This window comes from Lissotriton helveticus, chromosome 5_1, assembly GCF_964261635.1.
Source record: "Lissotriton helveticus chromosome 5_1, aLisHel1.1, whole genome shotgun sequence".
Taxonomy (NCBI): Eukaryota; Metazoa; Chordata; class Amphibia; order Caudata; family Salamandridae; genus Lissotriton; species Lissotriton helveticus.
Window position 1 is genome coordinate 1,161,848,675 of NC_136065.1, and position 24,489 is coordinate 1,161,873,163.

A 24,489-nucleotide genomic window follows, 5' to 3' on the forward strand; every position below is an offset into this window, starting at 1 on the left:
AAGATGATGATCTATATCATTCACCTACCTGGTGCCTTAATCCTGCAATGGTGAGAGAACACAGAGAATCAAGTTGGGGGACAGGAACAAGAAAGACCACAGGCTTGCTGCCACACTGGATGTGGTGGATGAAAAGCTTCTAGGATATGGCAACGTTTTGCTTGTAAGTATGCCTTAGGGAGACTTAAATCTGCTCTCTGCAAGGGTACCTCAGTCCCAGCCCTGTTTCAAATGCAGGGCCAATAATGTTGACCCTGTGGGCCTGCAGCCCAATAGAAGACTCCACTATTGCTTCTCTATGGTCCCACTGCATTTTCACCATACATCATTGCATTTTCCTCATGCGTAATACCGTTGCTGAAGTCTGGTGCCAGTGACTGATGTGTGTTTGTCTGTGGTGTTGTTAGGTTATAGAGAGTATAAAGGGCAAACTGCGGAAACAAACACAAATTAGGGCTTGTGATCACTAATGAAAGCAGGTAAAAAGGACTTCTCCTGCTGAACTAAGCTATCTCCTCAGGTGCAGAAAGTATTGGGTGAAGACGGGGGCTTTTCAAATCTATTGAAAGGCTAGGAGCTCCTTGGAGAAGGTTTGTGCCAAACAGCATGACACTGAAAGGAGGAATGTGGCCTTCAAGACCACACTGAACCATGTCTATAGAACTTAGGCTGAAAAGAAGATCACATCTGATGAGGTGAAGGTTCGTCCATCACAATCAGTGGAGCAGCTGGTGAGGGAGTAATTATTGAAAGCTTAGAAGTTCCAAGATTGAGCACTGAACTCTGCTGTCAAACTAAAATAATTGTCTGAGCTCCTGGAGGACTTGAGGAGGTCCTGAAATGTGAGTAACTTCGAACGGCCGGTGTGGATGAAGATTCAGATTATGCTAAGATAATTGAAACTTTCCAGAAAAGACAATTCATTCCACCTAAATAACAGAAATATCTAGATAGTACATAAAAAAATGTAAAACCCATAGAGTGCAAAACATTATCATAAAAGACAAACCCATAGAGTGTAAAACATTATCATAATAGACATAAGATCGAAAACTCATATTATAAAAATGTGCCAGTCATTTTATCTAATTATTCTCATACAGTAGATAAGAATTTCCATATGCCATAACAATCTCATTAATCTCATTGTTTCACAACATTTTTTTTCATAAGATCTTAAATGCGACAAACCTTAAAAACTCAAAAAATCGGTAATAACAAACTTTTCCTCTCACAAAAGTTTTACAAAAAACTAATAAATGAGCAAGTGTAAATGGGGAATTTTTACAAAATGGGCATAGAGAAGTATCCACACTATTCTGATTCGTCATCCTCCACAGTCGGAAGGCTGGCACTTGTCAAAGCCTAACTTTCAATGACCATCTTCTAAGATCGGCGCTCTGTACATCGCACAGATATGGTTGTGAAGCACCCCTATAGTCTGTTTCCAATATATAGAGCAACTTATTTCTTTTAACCACATATTCTAGATCACAATTTCTAGATTTCTCTCTAAACACACCTTTATTGCCTTTTTCAGTTGGCCCACAGATATAAAATGGATATCAAACATTGGTGATATATTTAGACTATCTTGAAATATCCCACTCCGTAAGCAGGCTGTAGCATGCTGTGAGACCAAAGGGTCCGCCCCCTCCTTAGAACATACATTACTCTGGTTCACAGATGTGGTTTCAGGTACCCTATCAGGATTATCTTGACAAGGAGAACATGCCTGTGAGCTATTTTGAGCCACAACTGAATCTGGACCTCTACAAATATTACCGACACTTGGCATTGAAGATAATATAACCACACTAGGGGCCAGATGTAGGTAATTCCTATTTACCGACACTTAAATACTGAATCATACCGATTCGGTATTTAAGAGTAGGTAAATAGGAAGGAGGCATATGTAGGTAATTCTTATTTTTCAATTACCGATTCGGTAAGATTTGGTATTTACCGATTCTGTAAATACCGAATCGGTATTTCACATTGATTCCAATGGGCCTTGAAGCCCATAGGAATCAATGGGAAATACAGATTCGGTATTTACAGAATCGGTAAATACCGAATCCTGGCAGGGGGAACGGGGTGTCACTTTGACACCCTGTAGCACCCCAATTGCAGGCTTGTGTGCCATGTGGCACACAGACATGCCCTAAGGGCATGTCTGTGTGTCACATGGCATAGGTGTACATGCACAGATGTGCATGTACTCTGGAATTCGGTATTTTACCACCCAATTGGATTGGGTGGTAAAATAAGTATTCCTAAGGGCCTGTGGCACTGCAAACTGTGCCACCTACATATGGATTTACAGAATCGGTATATTTACCGAATTGGTAAAATACCGAAGTGGTAAATTTACCGAATCGGTAAATATACAGATTCTGTAAATAACGACCCACCTACATCTCAAAAGCCAAATACCGGTCGGTAACGGCCGAAATCGGCCGTTACCGACCGGTATTTGGCTACCTACATCTGGCCCTTGGATCATTGAAATCAACCACCCTTTACACCATAATCTCTGAAGATACAGATCTCTCTTGCAGTTCATCACCCCCCCCTTCCTCCATTCCTCTTGCGGCATTGTCTCCAGCTGTAATACCCTTTTCCCTTCTTTTGTGATCATACGCTTCTGCACTCTTTTAAACTTTTTATTTGCACTGGCCTTGCTTGCCCTGATCTATTTTTGAATAACAGAAACACTTTAACTTTTTTGACCCACTCACACTCTCTGCCCCTATCAATTTACCCTCTGTAGCCTCCACTGCCCTAATGGACTAGCATTTTGAGAAGGCAATATTGAAAGCATCAACTCCAACCATATTTTCAGACTCTCCACCTTCCCTTAACAACACTCTTTTTGCCTAATTACAATGTCGGTCCGCAACCAGGAACACGGTGACCCGCAGGAGAGAAACTCATACAGGCTACTACATACAAGTCGTATCAACACGAGGAGTTATCCTCTCCCCATTAGCATTCTTTACCTATCTTGCGGGGCTTGGCGTACTTTAAAGACGCACATAGCGTTTTTGTACTAATAAGCCACAACTAGCTCATCGCTGATGTAACCAATTCGAGTCACAGAAGCTCTCTAGGACGTGTAGGAATTAACACTAAGATTCCCTTTTATCTGATGCGTTTCTCACCCATCTGGCATATTATTACTTGAGTATCGGCTCTTCCGGGTCGGAATTTGTTATCGGAGGAGCGACTACCCAATTCGCTTTTACTTCAAATACAGCCCTGAGGAGTCGCGGAAAGACTATTCCACATGCGACGAAACACGTGTTGGCTGGCTTGCTTGAAAAATTAAAAGAGACCGAACTGTTTACAAACCATACAAGAAATCTTTTTGTATTTTCTGTTAGCTTTGCTTTGAAGTGTCCATGTGTCCACACTGACACACCTTTTTATACTCTATTGTTGCGTGCATGGGTATCTGGTTGAAATGTCGGTTGGAAAGCCTCCGACTGCTGGTTGGAGGCTTTCCAACCATCATTGTAGGTTTAAAGTTAGTTCCCCGTATAATAATGACGGCAGTTTAAACCGTCCGGGGAATCCAACGCGGTTCCTAGTTGGAAAGGCCTCATAATCCCTTGAGAACGGTGTTTCTGCCGTCGGGATTATGATGGCACTTTCCGACAGCTGTTCCATGTCGGCTTTTCAAACATGGAATTGCTGTCAGAAAGTGTCTTTGGGGGCCCTTTGTAGAGCCCCCATCCCTCTGCTCACATAGGTGCTCCTTTCAAAATACCTGCACCATGTGGCATTTTCCATCCGTCGCTCAAGCTCCCATTGAAAAATTGATGTGTCTGACCGCACTGTGTGCGGTCGCATCCAAATTATGCGGTCGAACCGCCGACTGTCGGTCGGTCTGTTCCCATTCCACAACGGTGTGTACGCCCGACATTGTAATTAGGGCCATACATGGAACACCACTACTACTTTAGTCTGAGTCGACTTATAACATGGTATGAAAGAGACCAGGTTTCCTTGCACATATAATTAGAGTAGGACTTATGGCTAGTTTTTATCAAAGGTACCATGGTTTCCTTACACTTATGGTTCTCATCCTTCATTCGTCATTCTGACAAGAATTGCAATATCAATAGGTTATTGTCCACGTTTTGCTCTGTGTCCTTTACTAGTTTAGTAAAAGGTAAAGTAGTGTCTACAAGGGATTTAGTTAGTTCAATGATTCAAATTATTTTTTAGCGAAAGTCATAGAGTATGTTGTCACCAATCTAACTCAAACGTGTCCACAAGACATCTGCAGTATAACGACATCAATCAGAAAAGAAAAAAGGGAAAAAGAACACACGGCATATCCTAGTTATATGAAAATATATCTTATTTTATATTTCATAAATAAATTCAAGAGCAAACAAATGACTTAATCACCAGCAAAATGTCATGAACAGACGTATGAAAAAAAATCAACAAATCAATTCAGGACAGACATTATCTCCTATTAATTTAAAACAAGCAATTCAGACCCACAACTGGTCGAAAAAAGCTCTTTAAGAACATAAATGTCTTTAGGAGATGATGACAGAGGTCGACGTTTCGGTCTTTGTTGCAGTTGTCTCTAAGACCATCATCAGGACTGATAGAATAATGCAGAGGAAGCCCCCTGTGTAGATACAAGATACATCTATTACCAATCCATTCTACACATATTTACAAATAACACATCGCTTGTGCATTTTTAAACTAAGAGAACCTTGTGTATAACACCCATCTGGTGTTACGTGACAATTAAGAACAATGAAGTATTAATCTTATGACGTAGTAAACAGTTAATCTATCCAGATGTATATGCTTAATTAAACATCTGATCAAGGGTAAGTAGATCACCATCACTCATTTTATCCAAATCAAGTGGAACTTACTTAAGTGAATTGCGAAGGAAGAACATTTTCTTCATTTCAGGCTTTTAGTTGGGATGACACATGACTTGAGCAAATCTGTCAAAGTGTAAAACATAAGGATGTAGTGACTCAGTTAGAGAAAGCCAACTAACGTGTTAGATGAGACAGAGAAACTCATACCTGTCAGTTTCTAGACGGCAATGTTAAAAGTTTCAGGCCTTCACTCAGGCTACAAAAGCAGATGCTGCTTGTAGAATAGGGTTGTCCGTATAACTAAGAACAAACCAAAGAATATAACTGTGGGGCATCTTCATAGAAATTTTATAGATTGACCACAGTACATAAAAATAGTCCATAGATAGGCATACATGGCGTCCAGAAGCCTAACCTGGTTGTACTAAGATAATGGAACTTTAATTAAATCTGTTTCCAATGAAACTTCTAAGCACTCGATTTTGATTGTGGAGACCCATAGTCTATAGCGTAAAACGGTACCACCATATAGAGCGTCCATATGACTATACTCATGCTGATTTGATTGTCAGGAGACTATAAGAATGTGGCCTCAATGGGAATAAACATGATCATAGGTCAAGCCTGAAACAATCAAACCGTAGCTAAACTTAGTATTCCTGAATTGTTCCACATGCTTCGAAAATTTCTTATATTTGAAGCCAAAGTTAACGTACTCATGATATTAAGGCATTGTCGATGTCAAACTCGTCTGGCCTAGACACGTCTCGACATCGCAGATGAACTGCCGTGCTTCTATGGGTCAATAACTAAAAGAACGACAGGCACAGCAAAATGCAGGGGACAGAAGACCACTCTTGTGGTGAAATTCTAAGAATAAAACGTAACTCACTATAAAAGCTCGGCCTATGCATTCGATCGCAAACCCGCCCTCATCAAGTCTTCTCTGAAAAACTAAAGCATCTATGGTCCATTACTTACATTAGCGGTTCGCGAGTCACACCAACAGCATTCCGGCATTCTGGAAAATATCGGAAGAAAGTCTGCTGACTTGATCCCTGGTATTTGAACCATTGCTCCGGAAGTGATCGCACATTAGTAAAAACTAACGTCGGGCTATTATACAAGTTGTTCATCAAGACAAACAGAGGACTGCAATTGCGCCCGTTTCTGTTGGAATGGTTCCTTAATGATCGGAACTGAAAATAAAAAAATAATAAATAAAAACGTGCATCGGTTGCTCAATAACACACAAACCGCACTGCGATGCACATCGTCTCTTATCAAGTGGATGCAGGCCATTTGAATTAAACGATTTCGCCAGGACTTGCCTACTATGTATATATCAAAAAAGTACAATAGTGGCACAATGATGAAAAGCGGTCACCTGACTAACGTGTAAGGAAATATTTATGACGTCACCCGATGGGCTCTCGGTATGAATGATGGATACAAAGGGTGATGATGATACTTGACCCATATTGGAGCAACAATCGTAAATTATTGATGCCATCTAGAACAAAGACTTTGGTATATATGGCTGATACATATCTCCCATTCGTAGAACAATTACTCAAGAGAATAAACAAACAACAAGTTATATTAAATCGGAATACACAGATAATGGATAACTCAAACAGTTGTTACAACACCTCATATGTGAGAGCTAACAGAGACTGATCTATGATAACATATGTGAAATCTCAGTGTCATTGGGATTATTGAAAACATCATATTAAAATAACATCAGTTATACATATGTGAATCTCTTCAATAGATCAAAAGAAAGAGAACATCTTATCCGTTCAAACCATGTTGACCCATTGTATTTTTCACACCTTAGAGAAAGAATCAGACAGGTGAGACAGAGTTGGAAAGAATAGAGTCAAGGATCTCGACGTTGTTAGCACTTATCCTGGGGTGATCTAGCATAGTTTCCATCAAGAGACCAGATTCGTTTTATGTCAAGCAGGCCAGGGTATGCCACTCTGTTGAAGAGTTGAGTCCTTTCTTAACAGAGTCTGCCCGACAGATCCAACGCTGTTCCTTAATCGTTAAGATACGGTCAACATTGGGCTGTCGAATGGTTGGTTTCACATTTTCAACCACCCTCCACAGCATTTCCTTCTCAGTATGTTTCTTAAATTGAAAGTGTTCCACCAAGGGAGCATTTTCAGTGCAGCAACGTATTCTGGATTGGTGTTGAAGTATACGCTTCTTCACCATCTGTGTTGTTTTACCCAAATACTTCAGGCCGCACGATCATTGAATGCAGTAGACCACATTCTAAGTGTTACAGTTGGAAAAACACTTCAATGTGAAATTGTTGCCGTTGAGCTGGAAGCTTTTCAGATTACTTGTAGTTTTACACGCTACACAATGATTGCATTTAAAGTGTCCAACAACTGGGCTGAGTTGTCGCATGTTGTCAATTAAATTGCTTTCCTGGTTCTTATAAGCATGGACCAGTTGGTCTCTGAGGTTGGACCCTCTTTTAAAAGCAAACATAGGCTTCTCAACGAATTCAGGCAAATTAGAAAGCAAGGACCAATGTTTTCCAACCAACTTCTTAATTGTGTTAGTGGCCGTACCAAAAGTTGTGACACAGACAAGCTGTGAAGTAGCTGTTTTACTCTTCACTTGAAGCAACGCCTAACGGTCACTATACCACGCACGTTTAAGTGAACGTTTGAGTAATTTATTAGGGTATCCGCGGGCGTGTAATTTGTCTTTCAGTTTTTTTGCTTCAGTGAAGTAGTCCACCCGCCTAGAGCAATTCCTCCGTAAACGGAGGAACTGGCCAAAGGGGAGACCATCCCTAAGCGCTTGTGGATGGTGACTGCTATATTTTAAAAGCGTATTTCTTGAAGTTGGTTTGGTGAACAATGTAGTAAACAAGGTGTTATCTGTACTAACTTTGATAGATATGTCAAGAAAGTCCATACTCATTCTATCATGGACAATGGTGAATCGAAGATTAGGATTTCGAGCGTAGATCCATTGATGAAATTCTAGGAGACACTCTAAGGTTCCCTACCAGATAAAGAAAACATCATCAATATACCACAGCCAACATCTCAGGTTGGCTGCGAACGGATTGTTGATGTTATGGACAAACTGTCCCTCAAAGTCGGACACATATATGTTAGCTATGTCCGGGTCAAAAACTGCACCCATCGCCATTCCTTTCTGTTGTTTAAAGAATGTCTTCTCACACAGGAAAAAGTTCTCGCACAGCGAGATACGAATACATTCAACAATGAAGTCGGTGGGAACAGCATGCGGTCTAGGTCAACTTTCAAGCAGATTCTCTAGGATCACAAGGACATCAGTTTGAGGAATATTAGTATATAAACTCTTGATGTCCATTGACACCAAGAGTTCAGAAGTGCCATCAAATGGAAGATTTTCTACTACATTGATCACTGCTGTAGTGTCACGAATAGAATAAGATGTTCTCTTTCTTTTGATCTATTGAAGAGATTCACATATGTGTTAATGATGTTATTTTGATATGATGTTTTCAATAATCCCAATGACACTGAGATTTCACATATGTTATCATAGATCGGTCTCTGTTAGCTCTCACATATGAGGTGTTGTAACAACTGTTTGAGTTATCCATTATCTGTGTATTCCGATTTAATATAACTTGTTGTTTGTTTATTCTCTCGAGTAATTGTTCTACGAATGAGAGATATGTATCAGCCATATATACCAAAGTCTTTGTTCTAGATGGCATCAATAATTTAAGATTGTTGCTCCAATATGGGTCAAGTATTATCATCACCCTGTGTATCCATCATTCCTACCGAGAGCCCATCGGTGACGTCGTAAATATTTCCATACACGTTAGGCAGGTGACCGCTTTTCATCATTGTGCCACTATAGTACTGTTTTTGATATATACATAGTAGGCAAGTCCTGGCGAAATCGTTTAATTCAAATGGCCTGCATCCACTTGATAAGAGACGATGTGCATCGCAGAGCGTTTTGTGTGTTATTGAGCAACCGATGCACGTTTTTATTTATTATTTTTTTATTTTCAGTTCCGATCATTAAGGAACCATTCCAACAGAAACGGGCGCAATTGCAGTCCTCTGTTTGTCTTGATGAACAACTTGTGTAATAGCCCGCCATTCGTTTTTACTAATGTGCGATCACTTCCGGAGCAAGGGTTCAAATACCAGGGATCAAGTCGGCAGACTTTCTTCCAATATTTTCCCGAATGCCGGAATCCTGTCGGTGTGACACGCGAACCGCTAATGTAAGTAATGGACCATAGATGCTTTAGTTTTTCAGAGAAGACTTGATGAGGGCGGGTTTGCGATCGAATGCATAGGCCGAGCTTTTATAGTGAGTTACGTTTTATTCTTAGAATTTCACCGCAAGAGTGGTCTTCTGTCCCCTGCATTTTGCTGTGCCTGTCGTTCTTTTAGTTATAGACACATAGAAGCACGGCAGTTCATCTGCGATGTAGAGACGTGTCTAGGCCAGACGAGTTTGACATCGACAATGCCTTAATATCATGAGTACATTAACTTTGGCTTCAAATATAAGAAATTTTTGAAGCATGTGGAACAATTCAGGAATACTAAGTTTAGATACAGTTTGATTGTTTCAGGTTTGACCTATGATCATGTTTATTCCCATTGAGGCCACATTCTTATAGTCTCCTGACAATCAAATCAGCATGAGTATAGTCATATGGACGCTCTATATAGTGGTACCGTTTTACGCTATAGACTAAGGGTCTCCACAATCAAAATCGAGTGCTTAGAAGTTTCATTGGAAACAGATTTAATTAAAGTTCCATTACCTTAGTACAACCAGGTTAGATTTCTGGACGCCATGTATGCCTATCTATGGGCTATTTTTATGTACTGTGGTCAATCTATAAAATTTCTATGAAGATGCCCCACAGTTATATTCTTTGGTTTGTTCTTAGTTATACGGACGACCCTATTCTACAAGCAGCATCTGCTTTTGTAGCCTGAGTGACGGCCTGAATCTTTTAACATTGCCGCCTAGAAACTGACAGGTATGAATTTCTCTGTCTCATCTAACACGTTAGTTGGCTTTCTCTAACTGAGTCACTACAATCTTATGTTTTACACTTTGACAGATTTGCTCAAGTCATGTGTCATCCCAACTAAAAGCCTGAACTGAATAAAATTTTCTTCCCTAGCAATTCACTTAAGTAAGTTCCACTTGATTTGGATAAAATGAGTGATGGTGATCTACTTACCCTTGATCAGATGTTTAATTAAGCATATACATCTGGATAGATTAACTGTTTACTATGTCATAAGATTAATACTTCATTGTTCTTAATTGTCACGTAACACCAGATGGGTGTTATACACACGGTTCTCTTAGTTTAAAAATGGTGTAGAATGGATTGGTAATAGATGTACCTTGTATCTACACAGGGGGCTTCCTCTGCATTATTCTATCAGTCCTGATTATGTTCTTAGAGACAACTGCAACAAAGACTGAAACGTCGACCTCTGTCATCATCTCCTAAAGACATTTATGTTCTTAAAGAGCTATTTTCGACCAGTTGTTGGTCTGAATTGCTTGTTTTAAATTAACAGGAGATAATGTCTGTTATGAATTGATATGTTGATTTTTTTCATACGTCTGTTCATGACATTTTGCTGGTGATTAAGTCATTTGTTTGCCCTTGAATTTATTTCTGAAATATAAAATAACATATATTTTCATATAACTAGGATTTGCCGTGTGTTCTTTTTCCTTTTCTGACTGATGTCGTTATACTGCAGATGTCTTGTGGACACGTTTGATTTAGATTGGTGACAACATACTCTATGGCTTTCGCTAAAAAATAATTTGAATAATTGAACTAACTAAATCCCTTGTAGACACTTCTTTACCTTTTACTGTTCACTGCCCAAGCCTACAAGAGTCTATTGGGTCACCCCTATTCTTACTAGTTTAGGCAAAAGATGTACAGCAGACCCCAATATTTTACTCATTGATGCCAGCCAATTTGAGTTATTTGAAACAAACTCTCTCATGGAATAGTTTGGTTGAACCAATGGGAACAATGGGGCCCTTTCTAACAATGGTTCAGTATCAAGGACTGCGTTTTATTTAATTCCGGGTCACTGACCTCTTGTGTAGAAGAAGGATCAATTCAATATGGGGGAGAGATTCTCCTTATTTTGTTCCAGGTTCAATTTTTGTGCGTTTTCTATAGGTTTTCTATGGGTTTCCATAGGATCAATGAGTACAGTACAAGGGCTGGAGAACCAATTAATATCCCATAACCTCATGTTGCCCGAAAGCATTGAACACAGATACATATCTTACTCTTCCATCAACCCCCTTCCTTGCAAAGCTTGGTCCTGCAAGTGCCCTTGGCAGCTTTACCTGATCCTACTGGAATTACAGCTGCTGTGGATACAGTTGTTACTGTTGATGAAGCAGTGGTTACTATACCATCTGAATTTGGCAATTTTGCTGGAAACTATATATTGATATAAATAGAATTCTCATATATAATTCAGATAAATCGAAATACTTGATCAAAGAAGCAGTGAGGGGCACCAATGAGGCTCATAACAATCTTGAAGATTTAGCTAAAGAGTTTGTAATAGATTTACACAAAAATAATAGCTTGCATAAAAACTATGAAATGGAATTGAGTGAAGCTGAAATAGCAAAGATGTCTCTAATGACTCTACAAACTCATATCAGAGACTTAGGACCTGATTACGATGAGGGTTGGAAAGCTTCCAACAACTGGTCGGAGGCTTTCTGAGCCACATTGTGGTTTCAGTTTCGACCGCCGCATTACAATGCAGGCAGTCGAAACTGAAACAGGACGGTCATTCTGGCTGTATTCCGACGGGCTCAAGGAGCCCGTCGGCTAGTTGGAGACCGGCACATAATCCCAGTGGACGGCGCTTCCGCCGTTGGGATTGTGATGTTGGTTTCTGACAGGCTTTTCATATCAGGCTTTCCGACATGGAAAGTCTTTCGGAAAGCGACGTTGAGGGGGGGCTCCAGCAGTGCCCCATTAACCCTACAGCCTCCGGTTGGGGGCTGAGGGAGCACTTATGTTGCTCCCCCTGGGAATCCTCACAGTGCCTGCCACACAGTGCAGAGATTCACATGATCTCCACTTTCTCCATAGGGGCTTCTGCTATGGCTGGTTTACGGCCGAAGCTCAAGCTCCCATAGGGAAATGGGAGTTTGCGACTGCACCATGTGCGGTCTCATTGTAATTAGGTTTGCAGAACCGCCAACCCATGGTCGGGTGGTTCCCATACCGATACAGTTGCGTCCGCCCGAAATCGTAATAAGGCTCTTAGTGGAGAATATAAAGGGCTGGAGTGATTTGAGAAAATATAGGGACAAGTGGAAGAAGAAAGTTAATTTGAAAAAGAAGAATATTAATGCAGGGAAAAACTGAATGTGGACATGAGTTAACCTAAAGCAGAATGAGTAACAGAATTTCCTCTACGACAAGTACATGATGGGAATTATGTGCATGTTTCTTGATCTAGGGGCGATCTTTGTGCTTTAAGGGCAAATTTTTCAAAACTAAGAGAGGAACCTGATAAGTGGTTTAAGGAGGATCATGTATTAGTGACAAATTTTAAAGTTCTTTGGGATGATTTAGGCAGATTGTTTGAAATTGTCGTTCCCAACGATTTCTGGGCAGAATGCAAAGTGGCTGTCATTTGGCCAACACAAGAACCACAGAGAGTTCCACTTTATAATGCTTACACCATGCTGACTTTTCTATGCAAGAAAATTATACATAAACCCCTCAGTTCTAGGAGTGGACCAGGTTTTGAGAAACCTTTCCTGAGCCTCTAGGGATGCTGTCTGATTTCTTACTGTTTTAGTTGCACATTTGAGATTTGACCTATATCTGATTTTTTTCTAGTATTCTATACTCTCCTTATTGCTGAGAACCGTTGTGGTAAATGATTTCTATGCATATTAATGGATTGTTGCTGCATTTGGATTTTCAAATTTCCGTATTGCAATATAACCTTTAATAAACCTACATGGTTTTTCTAAATTCTAATTTCAAACCCTCCTTTGGAGTCGGTCCTTTTTTTATTGACTGCATTTTTAAATGCTGTTTGGAATCTTGTCTCTGGCACACACAGCCTCACTGACTTTAGGATTAACACCGTCCTCGATCCACTCAACCTTGGGCTCACCACTGTTATGCAGATTTTCTAGGGTTACAACATGCCCACAAGTACATGATTTTGAAATTTATGAATGACCTAGATGATGATGTGAGGGAATGGGAAATGGACAAGCCCATACACAATGACAACAGTATTTGAGCTCACATTAAGGCGAAGGAAAGCAGAACCATCACTGACATTCAGCAGCAGGGTTACACCTGTGTGAATGACTTGTTCATAGTCCTCTTTGATGCCTCCTAGGGTGGCCCTGGTTTTGCCAAAGTCGAGGCGATTAATTGACAATGTCTGGAAGTCTGTCATGTTCGGTTGTGTGCCAAGGGCAAGAAAGCTACCTGCCCCAAATCTTCAAACTAGGCCCCAGAACGGGGTACCTAAATAAACACACTGTCACCGGAGCAAATCAAGTACAGGAAAAGTCAATCACATCAATTTTTACAAAATACATAATAATTGTATTGATTTTTTAACAAACATTTCAAAAAAGTACTTAGAATAATTATAAATAATACATCAAGAATCAATAACGGAATGCTCCAATACATCAAGTTCCACACTCCTGTTTCCTACAACACATTCAACCCTTCACATGTTCCCAAAACTCACCACGCAGACCTATACCTCAATCACACAATTCACAACACATTCAACAATAAAAGAAGTAAAAAGACGCCAGAAGATGGTCAAGAGACAGATTGGTACAAATCATCATGGTTGTGGGAGTTGAGGTAGATATAGTCCAGCTGCCCCCTCACGAACAACGCCAACGCGCGTTTCGGTGTGTTGTCCCAGCCGGGGCTACACCTTCATCAGGGCGAAAAGGAACAAAGGGGGGGGGTGGGGACAGGACACCTGTAGATAAAAGAGAGCGAGTAAATACATATTTTCAGGATAAATACTAAACTTTTGTCAAATAATGGGTTTCATACCTCATAATGAAATGCATACTAGATAAGCTCCGGGGACACCATAAAATAATCAATAACAAAAATAATAATCACAACTGGAATAGCACACTAGAAATGGCCCCATTGACAGTAGCACAAAGCAACAACTCCAACGTTTCATCCAACTTACTCATAAGCTCAGTCATATCAAACGCTTCCATTCAACGCGATACAGACAAGATATATAGAAAACCAGGGAGGAAAAAAGATAAAAAGAACAAAGGTAAAAAAGAACAATACTTGTGTCAGGGTAAGAAGACAGAACTAAAGCAATAAAAAACAGTGGCAGACAATAAAGTACTGAACCAGCACCAAACCCATGTGTGTTAAATAGCTGTATAGGGTATGATCTCAAATTGCCTACCACGGGCGGGAGGAAAGTAATCCGCCACAGCCGGGTGCAACAAAGAAGACACTGAGAGGGGAGCCTCAAAGGGTGCTATATGTTCACTCCGCTCTAGAGACAAAGGTATAATCAGAATAAAGATAATTATGTAATGTTCTCAGGGAAGGATGGCATAGGTATAACCTCCTCCCACCAGCCATGAGCAGGATGTAAGGACTCACTACCTACCAGGTAATTTCAAGATAGTTTCTTTGTGAAACACGTTCCTGAGGTTCAATGTCTTTCAGGGCAGGCAGGGCACACCACCTCAGCTCAGACCAAAGCTTCCCAGATTTCAATGGCAGGTTCTAGAGTATATGGTATAGAACAAAAACCAACAGGCATATCAAGCTCACATATCAAACGCGAACACCACAGCTCAGCTATTTCTTAATGCGGAAACAGTAACGAATTTTGTGCATGGACCCACAACGTACAGTTAAGGTTCCCGGGATAAAACATGGGGGCACAAAAATTCATTCCTGCGTTTTGGAGCAAACCCCCCCGGGGGGAGACCCTGCCAGGGGGGGGAGACCCTGTCGCCCATCTGGTATCGATACCCCAACCCGGTACTCTCAGATGAGGAGGCAAGTGAGGGGCCAAAAGCAAGAGGATCCAAAATAATAATAATAATAAAAACCCTCTATGTGGTACACATAAGAGAACAAGGGGGCTGCCAGGAACTAGGGGTAGAGGTCATAAGGGAAAAAGTGGCGGCTGGGAATTCCCACCACCGGCACAGAAACACACCCGCTAACAACCAGGGCTTGTGAAACGCCCATCGATTGGCACACCATACGTCCATGGTCGGGCAGTACGGCGGGGTCGTAGGCGGTGTTATTCATGAACAACATCTTCCATACGCCTGCCACACCGCAGGGGACAAACCTACTCACCAATTAGCATATGCTGCTGCTGCACGACATAGGGGCTCAGACGGTCCGCCTCCTCGCTCACGAGTCTCTCCTTGAAGCGCGTGGTTGACTAAGCAGGTTGCGTCCATTTAAACCAAAGTAGGCTCGGCCTCATTGCGTGCCGAAGCGTAGAAAAGCATCGCCATAGAAAGAGGACAGACACCCAACTCGAAAAGGGGCGAGAATTAGATTAAATGAAGCGGCCATATTGGAGCACCAGAAAAGGGGCTAAGAACAGCCTTCAACACTGAGGGTATTTCAAGGACCAACTTTCACCATTGGTGCACAAAATCAGTAGCCACAAAATAGTAGGATACAAAACACTACTAAAAAGAGATAATTGACCAAAAAATAATTTTACTAAGGGAACGGCAAAAAGTATGCAAAGCGGCTGTCATTTAGCCAACATAGGAACCACAGAGAGTTCCACTTTATAATGCTTACACCATGCTGACTTTTCTATGCAAGAAAATTATTCATAAACCCCTCAGTTCTAGGAATGGACCAGGTTTTGAGAGACCTTTCCTGAGCCTCTAGGGATGCTGTCTGATTTCTTACTGTTTTAGTTCCACATTTGAGATTTTACCTATATCTGATTTTTCCTAGTATTCTATACTCTTCTTATTGCTGAGAACCTTCATGGCAAATGATTTCTATGCATATTAATAAGATTGCTGCTGCATTTGGATTTTCAAATTTCTGTATTGCAATTTAACCTTTAATAAACCTACATGGTTTTTCTAAATTCTAATTTCAAACCCTCCTTTGGAGTCGGTCCTTTTTTTATTGACTGCATTTTGAAATGCTGTTTGGAATCTTGTCTCTGGCACACACTGCCTCATTGACTTTAGGATTAACACCGTCCTCGATCCACTCAAGGTTGGGCTCACCACTGTTATGCAGATTTTCTAGGGTTACAGCATGCCCACAAGTACATGATTTTGAAATTTATGAGTGACCTAGATGATGATGTGAGAGAATGGGAAATGTAAAAGCCCATACACAATGACAACAGTATTTGAGTTCCCATTATGGCGCAGGAAAGCAGGACCATCACTGACATTCAGCAGCAGGGTCACACCTGTGTGAATGACTTGTTCATAGTCCTCTTTGTTGCCTCCCAGGGAGGCCCTGGTTTTGCCAAAGTCGTGGCGATCAATTGACAATGTATGGAAGTCTGTCATGTTCGGTTGTGTGAACCTCATACATGAGTTGTTTGGAATGTGTAGCACAGGGTTGCTTCTATTGCATCACATCTTGCATCTAAGGGTTTTATTCGGGCTGAGTCAGAGAAAAAATATTATTCGGTGCATATTACATTTCCTCCCTGTGCCCTAAATGTTAAATATGTGCAGTTTAAATTAAGTAAACTAAATTATGGAAAGTGTGTAATAAAAAATGTACAGTTGTTTTCTAGTGTTGCCCATGTCTCTCTATTGCCCTGCCCAGCACATTCTAGATTCTGTAATCTGATTCCTGCATGATGCCTCGCCCCAAAACAAGACACGGGTCCATATAAGCACCTCGTGTTTTAGAGACTGCTGCCTAATGCTGCAATACAGTTTTCTCAATAAATCGCTCCGATGGTCGCTGAAGCTACGTTCACGGTATATTAAAATCCTGAAATAAATAAATGTAACTAATTAAGTAGACTGAAATCCTTGTGTGATGATTTGCAATTCTCTCGTTCCCATTTCGTTGAAACTACCATGCCCTCCCTTATTTTCTTCATGGCATGCAGGAGTATCAGAGGTATTTGCAGCAGATCTATGATGTGTGCTTGCCCTGCATGTTGCTCTGTCTGCATCACTGGCTTCACTAAGGCTCAACCAGCATGTTCCGGATGGCTACAGGTACATAGACTCCTTTCTGTTACTTCATTCTGTCCTGAGGACCTTGCGTCATCATGTATTAGTGAATGCACTAAGTCCGCAGTCAGTAATGACACACGTGCCTGCTCAACCTCTGGTGTGCAAATCCTGTTTCGGGTGCAAACACCTAAGATTACAACCAGGGGCTCTATTATGGAAAGTATCCTGAGGACACAACAGGCATGTGCGCCCATTTTGCATACCCCGGGGGGCCCTCTGCTATTACAGAAAGGGCCGCAGATTCTTGTGCAGCTCTTTCTGTAATACAGATAGCACTGGCGCACATATTGCAGTAGCGCTATCACCAGAGGGTGTTCCCTCATTTGCATGGCAGCGTGGGTAATCCCTTTGCCTCTGCACCCGTGACGCATTATAGACGATCGCACAGAGGCATAGAAGCTGTCAGGAGACTCACTGACAGTGCGCCATCTAAAAGCTGGCACACTGTTAGTGAGCCCCCTGATGGCAGACTTCTAGAGGTGGGAAAAGGGCTCCTGCAAGAGGATCTCTCTCGCCTCTCTCCTAAAAGTGCAGGCAGGTTTACGCCTGCACAGTGAAACACAGAGCGACTGCTTCAAAGCTGCTCAATTTTTCACTTGAATGCGCTGGTCCAAGGGCAGCACAGCTTCACAGCTGCTCTGTTCTAGGGCACACTTTCCCTGTTTGCTGCCGGCGCACCTGTTTTAAGGTGCGCGGTGGAGCAAACATGGAATGTGCACCATATGTGCAACAGGGTCCCTGGTGCACATTGTGAGTCCCAGGTGTTATGTCTGAATGACTTTCAACTGGTTAATCTGCTGGGCAAACAGTGCTCCTTGTGAACCTGGGGAATGGCATGCACTATTAGCCTGTTATTCCCTAATATGGTGTGCTTAAAGCAGTGATGAAACAAAACATAACACGTTGGAAATCCCAACAGTCTAACTTACGTTTAATACAAAATTAGCAAGTAGCATGGCAAATAATCGAAAGACAATTGTCATTTTCATGGACCATAGCTCCTCCTCAAAAGAAGTACCTTTGGAGCATAATACGAAAAGCAATAAAATGTTGACAATTTATAAACGTATTGATATTAAAACGACATCAAAATATGGCTATATGACAAATTAATGCAGAATGCGACGTGCACAAGAAACATCAATGCTAAAGCAATAAGAGCACATAATGCGCAATAGGTATTTAGTGGGTGAGCAATTTGCATCCAGAAGTCTGTGCAGTTTGTGAGCTACTTATTTTATACATATTTTGTGTTTCATTAGTGCATTCAGACCTTGCACCTGTGGATGAATGCTGAAGCAGTGATCTGTTGCATATGTTTAGAGCAGGGGTCTCCAACGTTCTCAGTAATAAGACCTACTTATGTGCAATGAAAATCATCTTGAACTCCTAATATTATTAGTGTAGTACAAATCAGACAAGATTACATTAGTGGCAATAAACAACAAAGGTACCAGAGGGTCTCAAAAAGGTGTGCCCAAAAGAAATAGAGAGCCAACCAATCCCTAAAAACCAAAGTGATGCGTCACAGAAAATTCTCAACAGGATGAGAAAAATACCCATCAGTCACCATACGAATCCGCCCTTCATCATTTGGGATTTTATCCGTACCACCCGTCTGAGAAGTTCGGTGCCACACTTAGAGGTCAACCCGGTGGTAAGGGGGTTCCTCACAAGGTATAGGCAATGACAGTGTGGTATACCACTCGGTGTTTATGAGTGGCCAAAGACATGGGACTGGGGTGTGCAGTGCTAGAAAGAGTGAAGGAGTGAAAAAACCAAAAGAGAGTGTGTTAAAATTGGTTTGAAAAAGGCACTTAACTGCAAGTTTATTCGGTGTGTGCCTAACATACCAAAGTTAAAAATCAATGCAACCTAAGGCTGTCTCATGATGTAGACCGCCTGAGGTAGAAAAGGTCAACTAGTTTCTGCAATTCAGGGACTGTTGTATCCTTGCATTCATCAGGACCAATATACAATTAAAACTACTGCACCAAGTGAACTAAATAAAGTGAAGGGTGACACCGGGATAACAAAAACAAGTGCATAAAGTCACCTGAATGCTCCAGATGCCCTTACAGTCTGTGTTGATCACTAAGGAAAAGAAAAGGGTTAAGTATAGCTGTCGTGATCTAATGGGCTGACCAGAAAGTCCATTTTATGTGGATCAAACGTTACATCACACTCTGAGTATTGACATGCAGGCACTTAATGCTAATATGGCCCGGTTTTAAGTTATTTGGAAAGAAAATTTCGTAAGCCAAATGTCTTTCAGTCCTTACCTCGATCTGTAAGGTGGACTGACCTCACCCCACCTGGCTGCGGCTCAGGGGAAGATGAAGCACCGCTCTATAAAACATGTGAAACACACGTAAAAAACACAATGCGCACATACAGGGACAGAGCACTTCCTGTTATCAGTAGCCGACAAGGAATGGTGTCGGTATCTTTCAAAAGAATATTTTAGTACCCAGCAGTCGCGGAGCCGAGACTCCGTTTAAAGAGGGATACAGTTTGTTGGAAAAGCGCAGCATAGCGCGAAGAAGAACGAAAGGCTTCTCTTACCTCTCCGTCGGTACTCCGGGCCGGCGTCCTGGCCGACTGGGGAGGTAACGAGAGGCGAGGTAGCGGTTGTTAATAAGCCGCGCTGCTATTGGTCGCGAGGTCACGTGTAGTCACGTGGGGCGCTTAGCTGACCCGTAAGATTGGTACAAAGTCGGACAAGCCTGCGTTCTCATAGGCTGTAGCACTAAAGGCCGGGAGAGACCATTGAAATCGCTATTCCCTCAGCTGTTTGTGCCTAACCCTGATAATACCATACTTATTACAGCGAGATTCACAGAAAGTTGTGTCTGGGTATTTTTTCTGTATTTAGAGCTTAAGGAATTAGGCATGCACTGTCAGCTGCCTTGCGCGGCTATTCTCAGCCTTTTTTGACCCGCTGGTCATAATTACCCTTGACCGTTTGACCCGGTGTCACTGACTTATAGCTACGCATTTTCTCCATTACTAGTAATACAGGACTGCATTTGTGTATTTCCCTAGCCTCTTTTCCCCCGCTGCACTTTGCTCGCGTTGTGTTTACATTTGCGTTGATAATATGTCTACCCTCGTCGCTATGACTACCAAGCGTCTGAGCGGCCAATGATCTCTCCCGGCCTTTAGTGCTACAGCCTATGAGAACGCAGGCTTGTCCGACTTTGTACCAATCTTACGGGTCAGCTAAGCGCCCCACGTGACTTCACGTGACCTCGCGACCAATAGCAGCGCGGCTTATTAACAACCGCTACCTCGCCTCTCGTTACCTCCCCAGTCGGCCAGGACGCCGGCCCGGAGTACCGACGGAGAGGTAAGAGAAGCCTTTCGTTCTTCTTCGCGCTATGCTGCGCTTTTCCAACAAACTGTATCCCTCTTTAAACGGAGTCTTGGCTCCGCGACTGCTGGGTACTAAAATATTCTTTTGAAAGATACCGACACCATTCCTTGTCGGCTACTGATAACAGGAAGTGCTCTGTCCCTGTATGTGCGCATTGTGTTTTTTACGTGTGTTTCACATGTTTTATAGAGCGGTGCTTCATCTTCCCCTGAGCCGCAGCCAGGTGGGGTGAGGTCAGTCCACCTTACAGATCGAGGTAAGGACTGAAAGACATTTGGCTTACGAAATTTTCTTTCCAAATAACTTAAAACCGGGCCATATTAGCATTAAGTGCCTGCATGTCAATACTCAGAGTGTGATGTAACGTTTGATCCACATAAAATGGACTTTCTGGTCAGCCCATTAGATCACGACATCTATACTTAACCCTTTTCTTTTCCTTAATGATCAACACAGACTGTAAGGGCATCTGGAGCATTCAGGTGACTTTATGCACTTGTTTTTGTTATCCCGGTGTCACCCTTCACTTTATTTAGTTCACTTGGTGCAGTAGTTTTAATTGTATATTGGTCCTGATGAATGCAAGGATACAACAGTCCCTGAATTGCAGAAACTAGTTGACCTTTTCTACCTCAGGCGGTCTACATCATGAGACAGCCTTAGGTTGCATTGATTTTTAACTTTGGTATGTTAGGCACACACCGAATAAACTTGCAGTTAAGTGCCTTTTTCAAACCAATTTTAACACACTCTCTTTTGGTTTTTTCACTCCTTCACTCTTTCTAGCACTGCACACCCCAGTCCCATGTCTTTGGCCACTCATAAACACCGAGTGGTATACCACACTGTCATTGCCTATACCTTGTGAGGAACCCCCTTACCACCGGGTTGACCTCTAAGTGTGGCACCGAACTTCTCAGACGGGTGGTACGGATAAAATCCCAAATGATGAAGGGCGGATTCGTATGGTGACTGATGGGTATTTTTCTCATCCTGTTGAGAATTTTCTGTGACGCATCACTTTGGTTTTTAGGGATTGGTTGGCTCTCTATTTCTTTTGGGCACACCTTTTTGAGACCCTCTGGTACCTTTGTTGTTTATAGGCTTTCTTGGGGATTGTATCCAGAGCGTGGTCTGTAAACTTCCCCTAGGTCCCCCCCTACCGTAGTGTTTTTGTTACATTAGTGGCAACCCTGTGCGAGATTACCATCAATGATCAGCCCCTTGCAGGGTTGGGATCACTAATATAATAAAAAAGCATTGTCAATCAGGAATGGCTCTACAAGGGCCATACATTACACAAACAGCTGTGATGCCCTTGGCATCAAGGTAATATTAGTAATAAAACTACCCAATTTAATGTATTTATTTCTAAACTTTTATATAGCGTGAACATTACCCTTGCGGGTATCAGAGCGCTTTATAATGATCAAGGAGACATGTATGAAAATAATAACATCCTCAAGGAGGGACAAGGTGTGGGAGACTCTCCTAGAGAGCAAACCACAGGTTCCAGGCGGACAGCAACCAGTAAAACAGAGTAAGAACTTGGTTTGCGAGAAATAAGCATGCTTGCAGGCAAGGGATAGATCAAGTTCCGGAGTATAGTTCATGTGTTCACCGGCATAGATTTGATCATCCCTATCATTTTGACTTCTTTCTTGAATGAGGCAGTTAATTGATTCATTCTGATTTCAGTCGAAGGGCGTTCCAGATTACCAGGCCAGGCCTGAGAGGTTTGGTTGTAAGTTTTCTTTTTAGGAAATTTTGGTGATGCATGTTTGGTAGATATATCTATATCACTTTCTTTCTCTCTCTCTCTCTCTCTCTCTCTCTCTCTCTCTCTCTCTCTCTCTCTCTCTCTCTCTCTCTCTCTCTCTCTCTCTCTCTCTCTCTCTCTCTCTCTCTCTCACTCTCTCTCTCTCTCTCTATATATATATATATATATATATAGATATTCAAACAAGCAAAAGCTTGCTATATAGTAGGACTACACACAGGAGAGCTACTCACAGGTACCTGGAGAGTTACCAGTAGCTCACGAGCCACTCGTTGGAGAAGCCTGGTTTAAAGGGTAAAAAATACCAAAGCCACAGCACTCGTGTGATAGTCTTTAAAAGCCAATAAGGGAGAGCGTTGAATTCCAAAGGTTGATGGCCTTCCGCTTGAGAGCGTTTTTACCTTAAAATGTATCCAGGTTGGCGTGCCGCCTAGTTCCATGCAAGGATGGGCCTACCTGGTTCCCTGACACAAAGACACACACAGTGGTTGTGGGTATGGGCGAAGACCTCGAGCGGTCGTGCGCCCCTTTATTTATCTCCTCGGGGTGAGCCCGCCGTGAAGAGTGATACATGGTGCAACATTGTTGTGTGAGGGCCGGGTGGCTCACCCACTACAATCTGGGCAAAACGAAGGAAAAGCTACTGTTGACCATAAACGGCATGTTTCCATATTTATTTCAAGCAAGGGCCACTGATTTGATTGGTCCACTGCCCGTGACTGTAAAAAAAAGTGTCTTTCCTGCATAAACGCTCTATTATTTGCAGAACTAGAGAGCTATCTATTTGAATCTTGGACCCCAGAGCAGGGCTAAATATATAAGCGGGGACCGTTCGGGTGAGCAGCGAGCAGAAGGCTAGAGGTCATACAACCACTTAATCAGTTTCTCGTCTGAAATGTTGCTGTCCAGCAGGAATGCTACCCTGCTGTGCCCCTATTAACCCTGCAAAGAAATATCATCCCCCTTTTCTTCCCGGTTGGGTTGCCCAGATACACAGTGGACTTTTTAAGCAGATCGTGTATTGCGGTTCTGCCGAAGAATCAGGCAGGCGGCGGCCATGTTGTACAATAATGTTTTTTTTTTTTAGCTTTTTAGCAAAAAGGTTTTAGGGTTAGGTGTCGGCGCACACTGCTTTCCCGACGCATAGATGGTCGAGCCATTGTGTGAACACAAAGCCCACGCGCCACCACTGATGCCTTATCGAAAACTCTCTGTATTGGCCAACATGGCGCACCTGCACTTTCTTCACAGCAACTGTTGTCCGGATAAAAGCCACCTGTTTTCTTATTCTACCTTCACAAACCTGACTCTGCAGCATCGCCTTTTTGTCAGAAAGCACACAAAAAACGACGTCTTCTCGCTCGACGTGCGTGACATCTTTTAAAGTTTAATACATTTCTCCCCCCTCTAAACTCCGCCAGCCGCCTTTCGTGTAGGTAGGCCTTCTATTGTTCGTCCTCAAAGTCTTCTGGAGTGGATGTCCCACTGTGTCCCCTTTTGTGTGGCTCACATCAAGATTATAGGTAACGGAGAAGAAAAGGGAGGAAGAAGAGAAGGTTAGACCCCTGCTTCCGGAGTTTAAGAAACATCTGCCAGCGGGTTACAGCTCGGCTCTGTCATGTACATCAAACGGACACTGCGCTGGGAGTCACCGGGCTAGGTTTTCAGGATCAGGCACACAAAACACACATTGTAGTGGTCACACACAGAGACCAGGCATTTGAGAGAGGGATTTGTCTGGGCTGGAAACGCACTCTGCGTCGATAGCAAGGAACAATGGAAGCTGGCATGATGAAATAAGCCTCGGGTTCTCTAAAAATGAACAAATGTATTTCTTTTGAGAAGTTGGCCTGATAAATTGCTAAAACTTTTTACATGAAGACTGTTTTCTAACGATGTTTAGGGAATTTGGTCACCCTAAGGGCCTGATTTAGAGTTTGGCAGAGGCTGTCAAAAATATCTGTTCTCCAGTGCTCTGCCATGAAGTTTCATCCGCCCTGTTTAAAGTTTGGCAGTTTGCACAACTTACTCAAACACCATGTCCCTGCCATGGGATGCTATGTGGTGGGGGCATCGTAAGGATTTTGGGGGTGCTAGGCTAAGCATCATTTGAGACCTCCTACTCCGAACAACTCTGAACTTATTATTATTTTTTGGCT